This window comes from Strix uralensis, chromosome 3, assembly GCF_047716275.1.
Source record: "Strix uralensis isolate ZFMK-TIS-50842 chromosome 3, bStrUra1, whole genome shotgun sequence".
NCBI classification, from domain to species: domain Eukaryota; kingdom Metazoa; phylum Chordata; class Aves; order Strigiformes; family Strigidae; genus Strix; species Strix uralensis.
Window position 1 is genome coordinate 19,984,617 of NC_133974.1, and position 21,676 is coordinate 20,006,292.

The 21,676-nt window shown below is 37.1% G+C and overlaps 1 long non-coding RNA gene across 1 annotated transcript in view; it reads right to left on the reverse strand.

Annotated features, from left to right (window-relative positions):
* Positions 1 to 564: 564 nt before the first annotated feature.
* Positions 565 to 21,676, reverse strand: part of LOC141941729 (uncharacterized) — a 31,329-nt gene continuing 10,217 nt past the window's right edge. The window contains exon 2 of the long non-coding RNA XR_012628399.1: positions 565 to 747. This is a non-coding gene — a long non-coding RNA (uncharacterized LOC141941729). The remainder of the gene's footprint in view (positions 748 to 21,676) is intronic.

Here is a 21,676-nt window from a genome sequence, read left to right on the forward strand (position 1 = left end):
GGTCACCCATAGAGAAAGCTGCCCTCTTCTTTTTAAGTAATTAGTGGGTACAGGAATTATTCGTGGGTCATGAACACATCTCTAGTCATTAGTCTACCATTCATTTCAGATGAGGTTGATTACATTAACAATCCAACCATCACAAGAGACCTAGAGATGTAGTAGTCATTTTTTTAAAAATAAACTCACACCACAAAATAAAGCAAATGTAAAAACATGCAGTCTGTTTTTCTACAGCAGTATTATCTTGACAAATATCTGAAGAAGAAAAAATGTTTCCTTAATAACAACTTGCATGAAGGAAAAACTGCAAAGAATTTTATGTACTTCTATCTGCAATCTCCTTAAACAAAAAATGAAAGGAAAATCATAGTGACAAGTGAAAAGAAACATATTAAGTGGAATTTGAGACTACTTTATTGATTTGTATCACATACACCTTTCTTCTTTTTTCATTGCTCTTTAGGGTCTTGCATACAAAAATGGATATGCGTGTGTCTGTAGCATGTCACAAGTTCCACTCTACGGTATAGTTTATTCACCAATGTACATCCACATAAACCACACTTATTGATTTATTATATTAAAGACATAGATGATATCAACAATTCTGTACAATGAATCTCTTGGGATAATCTTGTACTCCTGTGCAGCCTTCTAATCAAGAGCTTCACCTCTATCACACTGGAGTTAACACAGGTTGTTTTCAACCCTGTATATCACTAACTCCATTCTGCTGTCTTCATGCTGAAATAAATGAAAAACAAGTCCTGTGAAAGCATTAACAAATTGGTAAGATAACTGATAAACTGCAGAAATCTGTCCTTTTCTTACAAGCTTCCCCATTCTCCACACTTACTTCTCAGATTGAATTGGGCCATTTGCAGCACATACAGATTACATTTTACCAGATGTCCCTGCTTAAGTACTACCTTTTCAGTAGGCTATGTAAATTGTCATTAGAGCTAATGAACCTATTTATTGCAAATAATTTACTGGTTGGATTTGGCACTTTCTCCATTAATGACTCACCCAGGAACCAGAAGTGACCTTTATGGATGACATACGATTTTCTCTCTAAATATTATGGTTTTCCAAATTTTCTTGTAGTGTTCTTCATCATCTCATCAGTGGTTTTGCAGCATTAGTAACCTTACATAAATCACATTTTTTCTAAAAGTTGAATCATGACCAAATGCAAGAGTATCCCTAACTTAAAATGCCAGTTTAAATTACTTTCCTTAGGGAATATTTGCTATAACTATTGTATAAACAATGAGCTTCCTTGATGCTTAACTTTTTAGCTTTCTAAAAATTGAGAGCAAAGAATGTATAGGATGAACAAGCTCCCTATATATGTTACAGGAAGCTGGAAGGGCTGTAATCTAAAATAAACAGTTTAATAAAAAGGGGCAGTTTCTTAATTGCCCCTTATAATCACAGTCAAAATCTTTTAGATGATTACTCAGGACTTTTACAGATAGAACCACATATAAATTTGACCCTTTCATAAGGAAATCAAATGCAGTATGCCGCAGATATGAAGAACATGCCCTGTTTTGTGTTACACTGTAAATGAAAGCCATAGTACAACCTTCTCAGAAGTTGCAGGGGGGTATGAAAGGGCTGTCCTGGGGCAGGGGGGCACACGGCAGGCCCCCTGTTATCATGGACCATTCTCTTCTCCAACTTACATGCAATAAACCTCTAAAATGAATAGTTATTTGTTAGTTTTAATATGTTGTTAGAGTGACCATCAATTAAACATTTTGAAATGTGATACATGATGACTTACCATAACAATAGAGTTAAAACCTTTTCCAACATTTAACCTGTAGCCTCACAGAAGCAACAGTCTGTCAAACCCATTTTTCCCCAGAAGCATCTTAACAAGTTCGCACTGATACAGCAATCAACTGAACACTGAAGACTTTATTTTTAAAAGAACAAAATCATGAGAATTTTACACTAACACAAGATATTTTACTCAAACATACTAGCCATTCAAACATTGTAATCAGTAATTTACCAGTAAATTAATTAATCACTAAAAGCCTTCATGTTGATTTGGAGGACTTTAGTTTGCCTCTCCGTGGGCCCTGTCACCAACTCAAAAGCAAAAACATCCACAGATGTGTGAGTTACAGCAGACACATTGCATATACTTTTCACAATCATGCTCATTTTGTTGTGACTGTGAAAGAGGATAACATTATGTCATGAATAAGAAAGTAGATTAAAATACACAGGCATTTCAATATGACTTTTTCCTGAGTCCAGTAGTTTGAATTAAATGTTACTTTAGCTTGCACACATCAAGGTGCAGAGCTTTTCCTATTTCTATTTGTATTTGTATTGTGCAACTAGACTGATCTTTATGCAAGTCTCAGTGCTATCCTCTGATTTGAAGAGAGTATTTTAACAGTTTTTACTTCCAGGTTGCTTTAGTATTTGTCTTATCTAATTGCAGCAGATTTTATTGTTGTTGCTGCGGCCAAGGTGAGTTACAGAATCAGAGGCATGAACATGACATTTTTCAGAAGAATGCAGTCAGAATGGTCATTAGGAGGAGTTTTATCCACAGCTTCCCTGTGCACAAACTGCCTTTGCGAAAAATTAACTATAGGTTTAAGTTCTTGGCTCCTAGACAGTAGCAACGTCTGACTCTTGACATTGCTGAATGAGAAGCAAGAGGTCATTCAACTTACAAAGCCTATCAACTTAAAGTTCCAATTAAGAAAACACTTACAATGTAAAAGACTGTTTCAAACCAAGGAGAAATAAATACAATTTAATATCAAGAGTACTATGAAACTTAGCAGGGAAAGTGATCAGGAAGGCTTACTTTTCAAAAACCCTAGTATATAACGGAGAACGTCTTAAGATACCAGAGTGGAGAAGCAGCATACTGCAAAGTAGCATTATATCACCCTATGAAACAAAAAGAAAGTGGGACTATAAGCAGACAACGGAAGGCAATATTCATCATATCTGTTAGCATAAACTGAACTGCCTTAAGAAATAATTCACTGGCAGTTAAGGCTGAATAGTTTAGTGTCTCTCCCATGATGCGTGGATATGAATATACAGGACTTAGAACCCAGTTTTAAAAAATTAAGGTTGCTAAGTGACAACATACTTTATCAGCTCGTTTATGATTTCTGAAGACTCATACTGAGGAAAATAGATAACATTGGTGCCCCTACTGACTTCTGAGCAGACAAAATTTATTCTTCACTGGTATGAAAATTTAATTTTAAAACAAACTAATGTCTGTGTTTATCTAGCAACAGAAGTGTAATTGTTCATTTCCATGCTCTAAGGTGTATGAATTTGACAGAAAAATACATTGTTAGAACAGCCTCTCAGTAATGAGTTCAGTTCTCTGGACATTTTAAAGAACACTTTTCAGTTTTTCAGTTTTTTGTTAATTGTCACTACTGTACCAACAGTATAGGCCACTGTGCTCTTAAAATGCAGATACCTGCATAGATTTAAATACACTTTTTCTTTAGCCTTGTTGGAAGATTTCTAAGTCATAGCTTCTGGAAACAGTGCAGCTGCCTTAGGTCTGATCAATCTCTGTATACTCACCCAAAGTCATTAATAGCTCAAGAGCATTATCCCAGAATATTCCAGCTTGTACAGGAGCTGCACACTTCAACAACATGTGATATCTTCATATGTGTTGCTACATTCAAGCACAATTGCCTCAGCAAAACCTCAATTATTTATCATTTAATTTTATTTAAATTAAAACAAAAATTAAAAGCTCCATATGCATTTCCTTGTCCCGACTTCCTCTCTCTTGTAAGCACACTATAAACCAAGGTTCAGAATTCTCTGAATAAAATGCAGCATAGTTTCTGCTCTGAACCTTTGCATTTCTCTTTCTCTTCTCAATAGCCAGGATTACAATTCCTTAACTTCTGAAATATCTATCCTTCCTGATATGAAAGGATGTCCTTCCCTCTGGCTTAAGTCCCAGGTATCTGAGAATTCTTCCTGTTTCTTTCCCCTTACATTTTCAAAGAACAATAAAAACACTTGGGTTTGTTTGTGCTGTCTCTAGAAGTTTGCTTCTCTAGATTCCAACACAAACACAAAAGTTGGAGAGAACTTGTTTCCCTAGGCTTTAACATGCCAAGAGGTTTCCATCTCAATAGGATCTTCTGGATTTAATAATTAACTATTGTTACTGCCCTGGGGATTTCATCAGTATGCACTCATACATACTTATCTCGACCCCACACTTTCAGGAAACATCTCTGGAACAAAGTTAGCCCCTTAAATTCATACAGCAAGTAGAATAAGACTGAACAATTATTTTGAGACATTTATAACATTTAATTCAAATAACGTTGAAATCTCCAAAGTTTGTCTCATAGACAAAAGCAGCAGGGCAGACCCTGAACACTTATTTAAGAGTCTTGCTGCTGTAGCCCACGGAACTTCTTTGATTCATAGTCAAACAGTTAAATGAAAGAGGTGGAACAGATCACCATACTGTTAAATTAAAGAAATGAGCAGAGATGACCCAGCTAATACCAGAAAACTAAAATCTATATTCTCCTTGTAACTGAAGCAGAAGCAGGGGGGGAAAAAATAAATCTCTCAGTGGAAATGTACTGTCTAGTAGCAATACATCACCCCAATATGTTAGCATAGCTTGCAGGAGTCACTGATCAATGAAGGACCATTGTCTGTCTCTGATACCTAACCTCAGTATCTTTCAAACTGAATTAATATGTTCATGACAAAAACAAATATTTTTGTCTGTTTTTTCTTTCTTCAATCAACTTCCATAATGAAAAAATCTCATCCAGTTTTCAAACAGCAACAGTTTCTAGACGTTTTCTAGGAAACTGGTGAACCTTTAAATTATATTTATCCAAGTTCAGTAGCTTCAAGAGAGATTGAAAAGGAACCCAATTCCCTTGTTTTTAAAAGACATAGAGACAACATAAGAACCTAAATAAGGTGATTTAATATAAGAACTGTTATGGAGAGAGAAAATCTTAAGAAATAGCTTAAAGAATAAGAAGCCATATCAGGGGAATTGAGAAACGGGTATTTATTTGGATCATAGTTACTTTTACTTCCATGTGCTTCGTTTGGAGAGTTAAGCCAGTCATTACAGCTTGGCTTAGATGAGGAAAAGCTTAACTAGGTGAAATGAGATTTAGTTGATTTAGAGGACACAGTCAGTTTCAGGAAGACTGTGTTCAGAGAAGCAGTAGAAGGAAGGATGAAAAATGCTATCATCAAAACAAAAGGAGAGGACTACAACCTAAACATAGCTTTTTGCATGTGATGCAGCAAAGACTGATGATTCTGATGACTCGTGTTTTGACAAATGAGACAACTAAGTATAAATCATACTTTAACCCTAATATATTTCAGATATTAATACAAAGCACAGCATTAACTTGTAGTAGTAGAATGGCTGGTGATTGGGAGGAAAAACAGAAGTAAAACTTTGAGATCAAAAGCAATGCCCATATGTTCAAAGGCACAGAGTGTTTATTAATAAAAGCCTGTCTGTATCTTGTCTTCAACATAATATTTGTGAAAAAGAAGGTAAAGCAAAATGAAAAATATGTGCATCATAACTGAAACTCCTGTCACTAGAGTCAACTTTTTTGTATAGGTACTTGAAAATTCTATTCTGACCAATTAAAATGTCATTAATATCAATAATAAACCATGTTTTCTCTCACAGTTTTATTGGGAGTCATGTTCATTTCCAGATAACTTTTTTTCCAACATATTCTTTTCTGCATTATAAAATAGAGCATGCTAGAACTTCTTCTGAATACAGATATTTCAAGCCTATATATCACTGACTACTATATCTATACAGTGAGATAAGAAGTTAAAGTGAAAATAACATATTTCTCAGTATTTCATGGTATACTAAACTCAGTACTTTTAGTATATGGTCCCTATGCCTAACTACAAACTTCAGTATCTTATTTCTATACACTATATGGAAAAGTCATCACTTTAGAATGCATGACTGATCCACTTATTGCACAGTGAAATGGTAACTATGGGTTTCTACATGATGCGTTATTTAAATAACAATCATGTCACTAGCAGTATCAGAGGTCAAATATTAATATCTTTGTTGATATACAACGGTTCCTTGGGCAAACACTAGTGACATCAAGCCATGTCATACTAAAAGGAACATTTAAGAAAAATATCACTAATATATGATGTTTCAACATACACAACTTTTGTTTATAAAACATGGAGTATGTTCATATTATCAAAGCTTCATTTAAACTACTTTCTTCTCTTTGATGTTGCAGAATCACCAACTGCTCCTTTGAAATGCAGCAGCAGCTGAACCAAATCTCTCAATCAAAATAGTGATAACCCATTCAATCTTCTGTCCCACGGTTGACCTCAGTCTGGTTTTGATCAGAACTAGTTTGGGTAAAAGAGCATTCACCTTCACAGGCTGACAAGGGGAGTCAGGTAAATTGAAAGCTATTTATGCCAGCATTTCAATATTGTATAGCTATTACAAATATCTATATAATCAGCATTATATAAAGTAGATTGTATGCTATCTGAACTTTCAGTTTATTAGAGATTAATATTTTCATATATGGCTAAACAAATTCATCAGCACACATAGACTCTTTTTCTTTTTTAAAATCCTGGGTTATAAATTGACAGCAGCAGCAGCTTTCATGCCAATGGTATCAAATATATGATCAATGCCTGTGAGAAATTCAAAGTGACTTTAGATAGCAATGTCCTAAGCTACTTTACTCTGCTGACTGTTACAAGATTGTGGATTTGGATATGCATTTTAATTTGACCTTTTACAGCCACATTACACTTTCACCAATGGCTTTCATCTTTCCCATGCTTGCTCCGGATTCTGAAGTAACTCTGTCTAAACTTAGAAATTGGCATTAGGCAAATTCACCACTATTTCCCAGGTCCTAAATGTTTCTTTGGGGGGGATGCTAATCAAAATATGTGAACATATGGCAAAAGAAACAATTATGTTACAAATTTGTCTGGGAAAGGCTTAAGAACCCCAGTTCCATAGATTGATGCTGAAAACAGTATTTTTCTGTGCAAAGTTGAGAGCATTCTATCCAGGCTGCAAATACACACAATTTGTTTCTCTGAAATGTTGACATAAATAGCTTTCAATTTACCTGACTCTTTGGAACAATATATTCCAGTTTCAAAGGTCTAAAACTCAGCACATGAAAACAATGTGTTTTCAGAAGCACATGATGTAGAGCATTTAGTTTTCAATAAATCAGCTTTGTCATATGGTATATGGCATTATACTAGTACTAAATTTTTTCCCTCTGTGCCATCCACCAATAGAAACTAGATTTCAAAGACAAATAGAGCAAATCTCAGTCATCAGTTATGGCCACGTACCCCTACTGCCTTTAGATGGAGTTGCACAGCTGTAATAAATGGCAGAATTTTGCTAATTTAGGCAGACAGCTACACTGGCATGGTGATTACAGGAAGTGTTTCTGCAATTACAGATTCCAGTTTATATAATATATTTAGAGGCTGTTACAGTCAACTCTGACTGATAATGCAACATATGTTTGGTTGCATATGAATACTGTAACCAGGAACCACAGGCAGAAAAAAAAAAAAGCAAAACATTCAGAAATTAAAACATCAGAATTACATCTAAAAAAGACCTTAACAGGTCATTTAATGACCTGTCCCAAGGCCAAATCTGTCTCATACCTGGAAGACCTTTGCATAGCCTTTTCTTAAAGACCTCCAGCGGTGAAGACTTCATGGTTTCTTCCAAGCAATGTATTGCAGCATTTACTTACCTAATTCTGCTGTTAAAAGATTATTCCTGATATCTAATCTAAATCTTCCTTGCTTCATCTTAAGCCCTCTACTCCTCATCTTCTCCACCTCTGTTTAACCGCTGGACAGCTCTTGACTGACAATGCTGGTGACACAGGTAAGAGAAAACTGGGCCCAGGAGATGTTGGTTTAGAACCAGACCAATTACAGGAACTGGAGGCGGGAATGGTTCATCTCTGAGACAGAAGGCAACCTTTGTTCTGTCAATTCTGTTAAAGATAAAACAGTCTTGTGGTATGCAAATTTGTTGAATGTGTGTTTAGGGAGTGGAATATGTCTTTCACAGTAGGAATTTTGTAAGTTTATTCTCTTCTGCCATGAAGAATCTTGAGCAGGTATCTACATACTCATGTTTATCCCAATGATGTGAAAAAGAGCAAAATAAGTATAAATGAATTGAGGTTAACCAAAACTAGGAATATATGTAAAAATATTTTAATTAGATGATTTGGTTCCTAAAATTCATGTAGCAGCCATGTCAGTATGAGAAGCCTTACAGAAGTTGACTCATGAAATCTGCTCCTTGTTCTTTGAGTGTAATGAGTATTATGCTACTGTGAAAGGAAAAGTTATTGGTTTAATTCACAAATTAAGGCTTAATTCACAAATTAAGGCTTAATTGGCCTTACACAAATTCTTGCTGCTCCTAATTCTCTCCATTTCATTTTAGGTGCTTACAGAAACTTTAATTACGTACGACAGTTGAAGTTAAAGTAGCTGAGCTATTGATTTCCCCACTCCTCCATTCCTTCTTTCCTTTTTGATGACAGAGGTCACATTTGCCATTTCCTAGTTTTCAAGTACATTAACTGTCTCATACAAATCCAACATAACTTCTGATTTTTATGAGACCTCCTCAGTCAGTCTTGAATGCCCTAGGAAGAAATCCTTTAGGCCCAGTGATCTGAAAGTGTACAACTTACTCAATTTCTTTCTAACAGTTATGGAAGAGACAAAAACAAAGGTAGGCTTGGGAAAATGCTAGACTAAAAGTAAACTAGAGTAAACAGCACAATATCTTCCTTGAATTACAAACTATGAAACAGTTGGTCATCAGGCACTTTCTGCTTCTGACAGTATCTTATCAGTACTCGATCACTGAGGCTTCTTTAGAAGCTTCTCAGAAGAATCTAAATTCCTTAGACTTGCAAGTATCAAAGCCTACATAAATTCACATCTACCATTTATGTTGTGGTATTTCTGACATGTGATGGTGAAGTACCCCCAGCAAAGACATCTTAACTGAGGCTAGAAACAAATATTTATTAGACAGGCTGCCGGGTCTTATGGGCAAGTGGAGAAGCTGAAATCAGACAGCAGGGGACCAGCTATTTCTGAAAGTTCTAATATGCAGAGGAGTTTATGATTCTTCCTCCAAAAACTGTTCTAAGAAAGATTTATGAAGCTTTATGATGGTTACAAGAAACAGAAAGCAATCTGAAACATATGAGACAGTTGTAACTTCCTTCTCCGTCATTTTTATAAATTCTTATACTGATTAATAGTGCGCCAGCAACAAACCCTCAGACAAACAGGATAGTCAACAGTCTCTAAAAGCATTCAGGTCACAGTCTATTGGCCTAAAAAAAAGCAGATAGTCAAAGTTCTCTTACCATCCAAAATTATCAGAAATTTTATTTCAAAAAACTTATAGAGTCTCCATTTTTCTTTAGAGTTCTTAAGTTAATGTTCAATAAACAGAGGGACTGGGAAAGCCAACTCAAACAGAAGTGACCCCGACAGACATAATGAAACTCAATGCCTCAGATAGAAGCAGTTTCCCAGACATCAGTAAGAAAAATATTCAGGAAATTGTTTAAAATTCCTCACTCCTCTCCCAAGTATCAATAACCAAATGAATAAAGCATTTCATTTCTGTTTGGCTAGAAGTCCTGGATATTCTGAAAGGCCATTAAGCAGATAGCTTTAGCGCGTGAAAAATGCACGCTAGTCGTTTTGTTCTTATGTCAGTTATTTAACACATTGTATATAAATCAGCTTGCAAGATATAGAGTTTAATCTTTTGTGGTTTTATTGCTTTACCATTTCACTTTATTTATCCTGCAATCTGTGAAGATGGAAGTTTGATTTAAAATTTTGCATTTGTAGGCCTGAGTGTCAATACTGCACACACAACTCAGACAATCACTCTAATGGGAATCACATCATTGGGCTTTGCAGATATCATCACCTCTATGCATCAGCATAATTCGTGGCCCCTAATGAATTCACACCGAGTGTGCATACAGGACAGTATTGTCCTTTGGGCAAGGGCTACTTCTCATCGTCTGTGCAATATCAGGCACAGTGTAGCCTCTATCATGTTCAGAGCCTCTAGGTGCTATTATGTAATTTATGTTCATTTATTCTCTCTTCTGGTAAGAAATAGTAATTTATTCATCAAGTATATAGCTATGTTCTACCTTTTCTTTAAACAGCATAGAAACTCAAAATAGACAATCCTTCCTGGGGCATGGGGGCCACTGTCCTCCCATTGCAGGCACTGAGTCCTAGAGCCCCCTTCAGAAAACAAACCAGACAGGAAACCCCTTATACCCCACCTCATTAGTAGGCAGTGACATTTACTCTCACCATGCTCATTCCTGTGCTGGAATATTCCTGTGCTGCTTTTGTTCTGTCTTCCATGTTCACACTTCCCTTTCCTTTTATTACTACACACAGATGTCCCTTTTCCAATTCTTCTTACTTTCTTTTTTATTCTCAGCCTTCATCCTATTTTCTCTTTCCTAGGTCTCTCAGAATGTCTTATCTTCTTCTCCTCTACAACTGTCCAGGCACCATCACCTCTCTAATGCACAATGTTTTGTGTTCAGATGCTACGGATGCAGTAGTCAGGGTTGAAAGATCGTATCTCATAGAGAAACTGACAATATTAATTTTAAAATCTCCTGCCATGGAGAATCTCCTCCACTGTTAAAGCTTTCAGCCATTCTCCTTTCTGGTTTAATAATCAGTTTCTTTACCACACTACATTTTTATCATACCCTGAAATCAATTCTATCTTCTAACATGAACTTTGCATTTCCTGATTTGTGAATGTATAACCTTATACATTTGATTTTGTCATAATATTAGTTTTCTGTATTATTAGTTGTTATAAACAAACATGTCACCTGGCACATAAGAGGTCCACAAACACCTTGGTCTGAGTGACACCTAGAAAAAAGATAGTCCCCATTTCAAGTATGTCTAGCTTCCACAATTTGTCCTATTTTTAAATAAAAGCTGAACTGTCTTTATACACCTAAATGCATGACTTCAGTGACTGATTTACAGACTCTGAATCCCATTTGGCAGAGATACTCAGCAGCCCTGAACCGTAACTTCAGTTTAAAACAGATCCCTCTATCCTGCATTCTTTCCCAGCTGCCTGAAGCATCCTCCTGCCCAGGGAGTTGGAAGCTGTGACTCCTCCCCACTCACAGCACAAGGAATTTATATGCCTAACAGCACCATGAATTCCACCCAACTCTCAGGCATTACACTGCTAAGTATTCTACCTCCCAAGCCTACTTTACATTTGGCCTTAGGCGTTTTTTCATAGAGATGTATTTAGTACAGATGGCAAGCCATAAAACTGTTAGAGAGATTATTTATTCTAAAATACTTCACCAGGAGAAACTCACCAAGATGACTCAGTTCATTTCCAAGGCTATCCCAAGGCAAAATACGTTGGTAGAAAAGTCAAATAAATAACACATACAAAACACAATTACAAACAATTGTGATTTTTGGGGAGAATAAGGTTTTAAAAGCTGTAAAACTAGGAGCTAAAGTCTTTTAGCATTAAGGTTTGTTTACATATTCCCATCCAGAGCAGTTCTCTAACATGCTAAGCCTCTTATCTTTCATAATCATTAGCTGTATGTATTGAAACATATTTTTTCAATCCAGTCAGGTACTAGATTACCCTTTTTCAACTACATGTTGGAATGTTGAAAGTACAGGCCCAAATTCTGCTAAGACATGCATGGCTCTCAGAGCTGTATTCACCCATAGGAAGGCTGCATTGACTTCATATAGAATAGATATGTCAGGTAGATGATATGTGATCCTTCTGTAGATTATACTAATAGATGCACCATACAGAATATATCTAGGAAGAAATAAAAGGTGACTCACAGGAGATGGATGGGCTTGGAGTTGCCTGCCCCAATCCCCATATGTCCTATCCCTACCTTCAGTAACTTCTCCTCAGCTAAACCCTCTGCTCTGCTCCTTGAGATCCCCTAAAAATTATCCTGTCATTAAGTATGTAGGCAAGTGAGAGTTCCTCCCAGAGACACAGCACTACCTCCAACGTAGACAGTACAACTACTCTGAGATGATTACTTGTACAGAGGGGTACAGGGAAGGCTTAAGATATCACAACTTCACTTCTTAAAACCTTTTCAACTCCAAGTAAATTTGAGTTTATAACTTCATGATGAGCAATTTCAGACCACAGAACAAGACAGCAGAAGCATCAAGGCTGTAAGGCAAGACAAGCATTCAGAAAAGCTGGAGCCACACAGGGAAGGAGAGAAACTAATTTCAGGATAAGGATTGTGGTAACAACTGGATATAGACAAACCTGGAAAGAGTGAATAGTCTGGCCAAAGCATCGATGCAGCAAATAGGAGTAATGATGCACGTAGCACTCATGTGATTATTATCACATAAACAAAAATACCCGGGATGGTGTGGAGAGCCTCATTCCTCCTGGCATGCTGTTGGGTACCCAGCAGAGTGCCCAATAAAGGTGGGCTACTTCTACCAAATTCCCGAGGCTCACGTGGAGACAAGCAACATCCTTGTCTCCCTTTATGGTCATTTGAAAGTAATAGGCACCTGTAAGTATAATTTATCTAGCCTATTTTAGGTGTCTATTTTAGAATGATCTGAATCACAGTCTACAAGTGCCTATTTCTGCATTCTCTATAAAGGGAAACTGAGATGACTAGCTCAGAGATGAATATTTACACTGGAGACATCTGCATTTGGTGAGATGAATTCAAGCCTTAGAGTTTAAATAGACAAGATAAAGAATAAAGTGTTTCAATAGGATGAACAAAAACATGGCTTGCATCAGTATCTTGCAATACATCCTGAGATTTTTATCTTTGCAGTAAAAGGGGTTACCAGAGGGACTTGGCCTTTTTAAAACATTATTGGATATGTGTTTGCTAAGTAGAGGGTAAACAGGAAAGAAGGGAAAGGAAACAGAGGTGAGGGACTAATGAATACAGGACAAGGAAAACAACAGGAGATCATTCATGATTGACATGAGGTCATCAGTGTGTGAGGAGTATGGTGGGGCATGAAAAGCCAAAACCATCAACCAGGAAGCTTAGGGCTGGTGGTATCCAGCCAGAACTCGAGAGAGCAGCTTGATCACACAATCACTGCCTGATGAGCCCAGAATTGCAGTTTCTGAACTTTCACAGATTGTGAATCCAAGAAGACAATGACATGGACCTGAAAGGCAATATAGAAATGTTCTGACATTTAACAGCAATAAAAAACACTATATATCTATATTTTTGGATATCTGATTGCACATTCTTGATTTTTTGAGCTTTTATCTAAAACCGAGAGAAGGAAGTAAACTCACTGTTACAAAAAATTAGGATCTCTGGCATTCGTTATACAATAACTGAGCTCCTAATACAAACATTAAAATTTGCCAGATTTGTGATTGAAATTCTAAAAATTAACAAAAAACATGTTCTTTCAAACCATGCCTGTCCTTATTCATTGAAATTTGTGGGACCTCAGGCTAGGACCTCTCTGCCACTTCTTTATTACACAAGCCTGCATGATTTAAGTGATTCAAAGCTGTCATATGGGCTCTTTTTCTATGACAACCAGCAGTTAATCTTGACATAAATATCTCCAACTTAGTTCTTAATTGTGAATCATCTGAACAGAAAGGAAATAACGTTTCTGCTATTCTCTCATAGCTGCAACAAAAGATCAGCATTGTCTGAACATAGACAAGAAATAGATGACTTGCACAACTACTTCCTTCGGTATGATTGCCGCCTTTGAATTTTTCCCATGCTTGAACTGAAGGCTAATTCTACTGTGCACCTGGGAATGAGGTCCCATGAGTGACATGAAGACTCAAGTGCCTCATGACCACTTTTCCCTTGCAGGCAATCTATACCTTTCCTGAGTCCAGAATCACTACAAATCCTGACTTTTGTGGTTAGCAGAAAAACCCTCCTAAGTTCCTGACCATGTCTGTGATCATACTGTAGGGACAAATGGGATAAATGGAGGCTTCTGGGATTGCTGAAAAATGCCTATGGCAGATAAGAGGATACCCTGAAGCACAGGGAGTACCTGGGGTTTGCACCAGGAGTACTAAAAATAGCTGTCTGGGGTGCTTCAAAAGGAAAGAAGAAATAATGCATGAACCAGGCCTCCAGCCAAATCTCCTGCCCAGAGCACAAATCTCATCAGCAAGTTTCCAGAACTGCTGAACAGGACAAGGTTCAGCACAACTGCAGACACAGCTGTTTTAGACTTTGTTAGAAGATGGGAAAGTGTCTTGTTCTGGTATTCAAACTCACAGAGCACATGGCTGCATGTCAACGTCTCTCCCACCTGAGTTAAAGAGAATTCCTTGAACAGCAATAGTGCTCAGCACAAGTAGCCTAAGAACAAAAGGGCATTTTAAACTCTCAGTGCTTAATACAGGCACCACAAATGTGAAAATGCTTCTTTGTAGCAGGTTATTTACATGTTATAAATTTATATTATACAAACATTTTTATATTATCATATGCATCATAAATATATTATTTGCTTCATTTGGCATTAAAATTTGTTAGTTTCAAAAGGAATAAAACCTTAAGAATTATTAATTCTTTGTGATTTGGAAAATAATTCTAAGGAAACATTTCATTTTAATTTTAAAAATTTATGCAGGATTCTCTCAAATATGATTTACATCTCTTAGTGGGTTGGCTTTTGTCCCTTATTTTTTGTACAAAATATAGATCAAAGCTCTTTGTTTTTTTGGATAACAACACAGCTTTCACATAAACGCACATCTTATGTATCCTAATTTTTCATACATACTGGTTTAAGTCCTGAGGGAAATAGATGCCACAAAGTTAAACTGATTTACATCGGCTGATATGGCACCTTACACAATGTGGAGATTTAGCCTGCTTTAAATATTCTGAATTGCTTCAATTTATACTGCACATCCACGGAAAATTAAAAATACAGGAAACGCCACTTTCACTTACAGACTCTTTTGACTCTTCTGCATTATTCCCAGACTCAACAGAATCTCACAAGTAGAAGTTTTGCTTTGCTCAGCTTTCATTTCTCTCTCAGAGGGCATAAAAGAAGCAGAACTTTATCCAGGATTTATATTTATTTCCTGAACATTTGGATATTATCTTCTCCTCTTTCCAAATGTCACTGGAATGATATGTGTGGGTATTTCTAGAACAAGTATTTGTATGGGCTTCCCTTCTCAGAAGCTGAAAGATCATGCACAATCAGTATCCCATATGTAGCTGTTCCTTTCAGGTACGTTATCTTCACAATTTGGTTATCAAATGGATTTGATCTATTTTGCTCTGATGTGAAATTGCAAACATTATTTCAAACTCATTTTTCAAATAATGTTCTCAAATGTAGGACCTCTCTGAAAAAAAATTCAGTTTTGACAAGTTGGAATTTTCCAGTGAAGAAACAAGCTCTCAAAAATTCCTCCAAAAGTTTGTCAACAACTTGCTGAATTTCCCCTATGACTTCCTTCTTTGAAGGTAACTGACCATTTCTGAGGTCTTAATGCAGGGTTTCAAGAAGAGGATTGCACTGGAAAGGATGGTCTTTGTTGACAACAAAGGCACAAGACTGAGGGACACTTCCCACTTACTAATTTCCCCATCATGCTTGCAAGCAAACTTCTAATACTCTATGAAAACACCAAATTATTTTCATTGCTCCAATTCTTCTTGTAATCTTGGCCTACGCATTCAGGCAAGATGAAAGCACACAGACAGATGGAGCTGGATGTATTCATTAGGAAAAGAATCCATGCAACTCCCTTACTCTCCAGAGCACTCAATGCAGTGTGCTGACTCTCTGCAGATATACCCTTAAAAAGGAATATGAATTCAGCACAATAGAATGAGTTTGTTTTCACAGTGCCAATGTGAAACTAGTTTACATGATACAATGTTCCTATGAGAGAATAATTGTGTCAGGATAATGTAAATGCCATTTACTTATTCATTTGGAACCTCTAATGAAAACTGTTTAGGAAACAAATGGCTAATTATGTTCTACATGCAAAATAATTAAACATTCAGAACATGATATTTAACAAGACTGGATATTAGTATTAAATATGATATCCAATTTTATCTAAAAGAACAGATTAGGCCAATTCAGGAAAGGAAAAAAGAAAAATGTAGATCACCCATGAGATAAAAAGCTGCTGGGGAAGAAATTTGTGAGTAAAAATATAATATCTGGAATAGCTCCAGAGATTCATCGTACTCACACTTGTATTTCCTCATGTATACTACCAGATATTTATCAAGCATGGACGATAATTTATCAGATGAATATTCACTTATTATTCTGAGTTCCTAATCTTCACAGCCATAATATACTATTTGACTCTAGCTGACCTCTCACGAATGCAGTGAAATTATGCCAGAGGGAAAAGATCCTCCCTTATCTCCTTTAGGGCACACTTACACTACATAATGTAGTGCAGCACGGAGATATGCCAACCAGTTGCAGTGCATACCAGGAGCAGTGTAGTTGCACCATGACATTACTCCAGCTGAGCTGAGCAGCTCTGCTAAGACATCAAAACTCTTCTGGGACTGGAACCTGCTTTTTCAGCCTGCACTCAAATTTCCCCAGAGAGTACAGCTGAAACAATCCAGCAGCCTGTACAGCAGCTAACATCTATTGTTAGTAGCATCAGAAGCATTTCTGAATGTATACTGAATATTTGTCCTAGTATGTAGTTCCTACCTTCTAGTTACTACAATCCTGAAGTTTTTCTTAGATAGCTCCTAAACCCTTCACAGGGCTCTCAGAGGTGCAGGCTAACCTTGGGATCCCCTGGTACTTCGTGTATGTTTGAGCTAAACAACTAACAAAGCCACTGAGCAGTGCTGCTGTAAGATTATTGACTCCTATGTAATGTGACCTAACCTTCACAGAGAAAACATGCCACACTGAAAGGACATAGTTTCATAATTTATGCTTAACTTAAAAGCTCAGAAAAATAGCCTAAGCATTTTGTACAAATTCCTTCTTTCCAAGTGCTTAGAAGAAAATAGGCTTGTATACCATGGGGAATGAAGTTTGGGGTTTTGGCCTGCACATGTACAAGAGACTAAGGCTTCCTCTGCATTTCAATTCTGCCTAACTGTCACAATGTGAGTAACAAATATATAAGTGTTCCCAAAGTAGGATAAGCAAAAGGAAACAGTTGTAGGTAACGTACAGCAGAAAACAAGGGCTGGGCCAACAATACGCTCTGAATTCTGCTGCAGCAGAAGAATGCTGTTAATCATCATTTGTTGTCCTCTGCCCCTTCTACCATTTCTTTGTAGAATAAACAGCAAAGGAATTAAGATCAGAATGGTAAATTATTCTTATCATTTATAGTGGTTAAATAAATAGCATCCTCTGTGATATGCAGTAATAATTATTTTCTCCCCTCTCTTTTTCTTAATTTTTCTTCCAAATACTTCTATGAACTGTTGACTACCAGCAGAATTAGGGAGGTGATAGTCCCCCTGTACTCTGCACTGGTGAGGCCACACCTTGAGTATTGTGTCCAGTTTTGGGCACCTCTACGAGAGAGATACCGAGGTGCTGGAGCGAGTGCAGAGGAGGGCAACGAAGCTGGTGAAGGGCCTGGAGAACAAATCATATGAGGAGCGATTGAAGGAGCTGGGACTGTCCACTTTGAGGAAGAGAAGGCTGAGGGGAGACCTCATCACTCTCTACAGCTACCTGAAAGGACATCGTAAAGAGGTTGGTGCTGGTCTCTTCTCACAGGTGATTAGTGACAGAACAAGGGGGAATGGCTTTAAACTGCAACAGGGGAGGTTTAGACTGGACATTAGGAAAAAAATTTTCACAGAAAGAGTGGTCAGACAGTGTAATAGGCTGCCCAGGGAGGTGGTGGAGTCACCATCGCCGGATGTGTTTAAGGGTCGTTTGGATGAGATGTTGGGGGATATGGTGTAGGGGAGAACTTTGTAGAGTAGGGCTGATGGTTGGACTCGATGATCCCAAGGGTCTTTTCTATCCTGAATGATTCTATGATTCTATGATTCCATGACTTAGCAGGTGTCTTCTTAAATATGGTTTCTGTTTTCTTCTGTAAATTTCTCACAAGAACGTTTTCTACCCTTTTGCTTTCCGAGTCTAGCTGAAACAAAGAGATATCTTGGAGTTAGTTAAAAATGAAATACAATAAAAATAATTACGCTTTATAATCCTAAATGTTACTACTGGAAAAGGCCTTCATTATATCATATATGTCAATGCTTTGCTAATGTAGAACCAAATACTAGTAAGAAGATAGGGCATTTTTAAAAAATACAGTAACAAACCTAAAATGTGTCCCAATTAAGCAATGATGTTACAAGTCCAGACATTACCTAGTCATCTTCATATAAAACCCAGATAAAAGCTTTTGCCAAAGAGTGAAGGGAGAAGTGGCTTGATGAAAGAGAAGCCCAACACTGGTATCATGTTAGATGCCATAAAGCAGCAGGGTCCAGTGGGCAGCCTCCAACAGGCATCTTCCATTTGGTCTTCCACCTTTTTCTAAGAGGCAGCAAGACTTTGGGCCAGGAATGTCCAGGTCCATAGAATCTGAACCAGTGTTATTGCACATAATTATGAAGGAGATATTAGGGTTGGACCTTTTCCTGAGCAAACAATGTCCTAGCACAGAGTTAAGAACTCTCACTGAACCCCTAATCTAAATCTCCCAGCTCCAGAAGCTGCACTGTCCTGGTGAAGATGACTCTTCCTGATTAGTCTACTGTATCACTGTAATCTTCATACTCCTGCCTGAAAGACACCAGAAGCTTGATTTCAGCACTGGAGCTTAATACTCAGTGGAAAATCTGTGAAGACTTTTTGTATGGCTTCTCTGCTCCAAGTGTCACTCATTGAAAAAAGCTGCATTTCTACATACGCTTCCTCTGTAGCTCCATGAAACTGCATATTAGCTACAAAATGTGAGAACTACTGGACTGTTCACCAGTTTTCGTATGCTACAGAAAAAAAACATTCCTGAAATGGGGATGCCACAGTATTCTGGTCCTTAATCTCATAGCTGTAACATATTTATGTCCTTAATTAAAAGTGTAATTTCATTCCTCTAAGGTACTTTAAACTTTTAGCACATTTTTTAGGATAAGAGGATGGGGGAAGCAAGGGAAATATAATCCTGCACCCTAACCACAAATGAAACTTAGAAACCAGGAAAACAAACAGTTACTTTCCTTTCCAGGTTGAGTGAAAAGCACACGGACAGCAAAAAAATGGCAGTTCTGGGCCTCCCTCTGCTCTCTGGCCAGAAATTCTTTTTCCATCATTGCCTATAAAGGGTAGGTATTAAAAGAGATAGCAAAGACAAGGTCTAGATATTTCAAATAATTCTGTTTTCATTTATCAATTTGATTATCTGGGAATTTTGTTAAAAACTCCAATGATTTTTATCTTGACAGTGCCTCTTTAATAACTAAATGGAATTCATATTAATTATTTATCCCCTTTAAAGTGCACTGAATAGCTTTGCTGAAAATTACCACGTTTATATTTATAGAACACTAACATGTATAGATAGGTTCAAAATTCATTATTTATACAGTGCTGGCTTTTTATAGGAATCAAGTTCAGTAATTATCATCATGTGCAAGACGCCACCCATTCAGCTTCAGTGGAGTGGGCACAGGGTGGAAAAAAATGCTAAACAGAAAGCTCTAGTAGATTCAGCAATCAATCAAAATATTCTCTAGCCTACTGGTTAGCAGGGAAATGTCTCTAGCAGTGACGGCAAAGTTGACGGAAATAATACCATTAGGTCTGCTTTGTCATTCCTGGATTTTTAGTGACTGTTTTAGTTCTTTAGTCTTTAAATGTTCTACTCAGTGTAGTTACTCAGGCTTACCTTGTTCTTTTAAAAGAGCTGGAGAAGAGCTCAAAAAGAAAGTCCATAAAATACAGTGGGCCCAATCCCGCATTCAAAACTCCTTACTTCTAAGGGTACATAAGGACAGCAGTATGAAAACAACATGTGGAGAAATTTCTTCTAGCCATAGCAAAAATATAGCCCCTTTCCATGTCAGTGAAATGAATGACCTCTCTGTTACATGGGATTTTTGATGTCATTAAGGTTCTGAAAAACTCCAAACAACATTCACCCTATATTTGCAGGTTATATTGAAATTGGCCTGTGAAATACAAACCTTAAACATTCAGAGGTTTACAGAGAAAAAGCTTAAGGCTGTAATCCTGTGGCCTTGTACCTAGCAAGACTGAATGCAGCCCACTTTTACTGCCATCATGTAACTAATGCACCATCAATATTTCATGCACGTAATTTCAAATGAGTAAATAGCTTTCTGCAAGTTGCATAATTTGCTCATAATCTCAGTGCGTCTTGTTCCATTTAAAGCTAAGTGCCACCATTTTAAAAATGCCCCAGCAGGAACGATTCAGTCTAGCCAAGAATGAATGTATCTTACAAAGCCCCCAACCTCACTCTTGCTGCCACCCATCTTCACCGCCAGGGCGAACCATTTATCCCAATGCAAACACCAAAACAAAGCCAGGCAACAGACTCTACCAAATATTTAGCATTATGACTATTTAGTCACTAAGGGAGAGACAGGAGAGCAAGCAAAGAGCTAAGCTTTTTGTGACATATGAGGTGTGCTACGTTTAGGGAAGCTAATGAAACCGAGGGCTCAGCCATTAACCTTCAAGGAAGAAAAGCCAGGACTACTGCTTTAAAAATTGCTGGGACCAATCTTTCACCATGACAAGCATTAGTAATGAATAATTAAGCATTTAATATAATGTTGCTTTGGTGAAAAATGATAATTTTACAATTGATGGCCCCTAAACCTATTCAGTGTTATTACGGTGCAGTAAAAGCAGGAAGAGAGCTTTGATGAAATGCATGTTTTTCAGTGGATGGGTTTTCTTCCCTGTGTTTTTTTTTCCTGATGGTTGGACTGAAGCAGTTACAGTTATTAGGTTCAAAATCTTTTCAGAGATGAACAGTGGCCCTGCTGAGAGAATTTCATGAAAAATTTAAAAAGGAAAATTCAACCTGGAACAGTCTCACGTCTCATGCCAGCCCGCCTGAGGTCGAACTGTGTTTTTCTCCATAATATTCAGCTAATGTCAGGGAAATATATCATTCAGGAGATGCAAATGCTGAAACCCTCCAAAATGAAACTTTAACAACTTGACTTGAGAACCTATTTTGATTAAGCGATATGGTTATTTAAAACAATTTAACAGATGCTCTCTTAGTTACCCATAATCAGATGTTTATTGAAAAAGAAATATTTGAGTAGTAAATTATTTGAACTGCACTCTGAGAACTCTCTTTACAGTTAAGAAAACTGAAGAACTATGCTGCAGTGACTCCTCACAGACATTTCTCTGTTCCTCAGAGCCTGTTGCTGTAAGCAAGAATTTTAACTGTAGATTATCATAAAATAAAAGTTTTGGTGCGTCTCATGAGGAGACAGAGTGCATTTTGTCATCA